Below are 1,417 nucleotides of genomic sequence, written 5' to 3'. Positions count from 1 at the left end.
TAAATGTTCTACTTGACACCATAATGTAACACAGTTCAGAGAGCTTCACAAATCTTTGAAGCATTCTTAAAAAGATCACAGAGGAAAGGATTAGAAAGGCTAAATGTGCTGCAGCATTATGTGAAATTGAGACCAGTTAGACTACTTTTATTTATCGAGTAAACTAAAGCTAATCTCTGTAAGTCATGTCTGTCTCAATAAAAGTTTAATAAACTGGCAGCAGGAGGGAAAAAAAAAGAATTCTCAAATAAATGTAAAAATAAGAACTCACCCCTTCTGAAAAAATAACTTTTTGTCATTATTATATATAATTTTGTAAAATTTTCTAATTCCATTATCAGATACAATTCAGACTGACAGAATGTAAGTGAATGTACATTTTCAGGGATAATAGCTTGCGTTTTATTTCTCATAAAGGAAGTTGCCACTGTGGCTACGGGTTGCAGATACTCTTTCAGATTTGGTCTTTTTTCCATATGAAATGCTCAAACTATGGAGACGGTGGGTCTGTTCTTTTTCAATTATCCTTCTTATCACACTCATTAGTGTGCTTCACTCTGATTGAGTTATGACTCTTCCTTGCTGGGTGTGGACTCATTTATTTGAGTTAGTTTCCTTAAGCTTCTTCTGGGCTTGTTATTTTCTTCTTCACTTTTTTCACCGCCTTAGCTAGGGCCTGTTACAGTGGGCTGGGGGGCAGCAGTGTGAGCACAGACACGCTGGTGGCCAGGAAGCACGGATAATGAGCTCCATGCTGGCTTTCATGCTCAGAGAGCCCTCCAAGCCAAATGGGAGGACCCTTCCTCTGTGTCCCTACAGACCTGTTCAGGCGCCTCTACCAGAAAAGCCAAGAAATTAGTTTTAGAAGATGATCAGGGGTTCAAAACATTTGTTAGGTGTCCTCTGTGGGCTGTTAGTGTGTGAAGTGCAAGAGATACCAAGAATAAGACACGGTCTAAAAGTTTAGAGTCTAAACACAGAGGATGTACGTGTGGAGGAAGAGCTATACAAAAGTGATCACAAATGCGTATGTTGTGTCTTAACAGAGATGTTCATCGTCGTGTGGTCTTGGAGTCAGAGACAGCTCTGTTTATCCTGGAGGGTTGATTTGTTGTTTGTGGGTTTTCTGCCTCAGTGTCCTCATCTTCATGATAAAATTCTTACCTCCCGAGTTAGGGTGAGGAGTGATAGGCCAAGTGGGCTCAGGGGAACTGTTGCTGCGCAGTCAAAGCTTCCTTCCTTCCCGCGTGCCTGGTGGTCGCTGTGGAATCCACAGTGTGAGAGCTAACGAGGTTCAAAACGTCCTCTTCCGAACAGCGGTAAGTTCCTGACTACACATGGGCAAAATGTAAAAAACACTCTACCCGGGCTTCCCTGGTGGCGCAGTGGTTGAGAGTCCGCCTGCCGATGCAGGGGA

The sequence above is a fragment of the Physeter macrocephalus genome, chromosome 16 (genome assembly GCF_002837175.3).
Source record: "Physeter macrocephalus isolate SW-GA chromosome 16, ASM283717v5, whole genome shotgun sequence".
NCBI lineage: Eukaryota > Metazoa > Chordata > Mammalia > Artiodactyla > Physeteridae > Physeter > Physeter macrocephalus.
Note: the sequence above shows the minus strand (reverse complement) of the source record.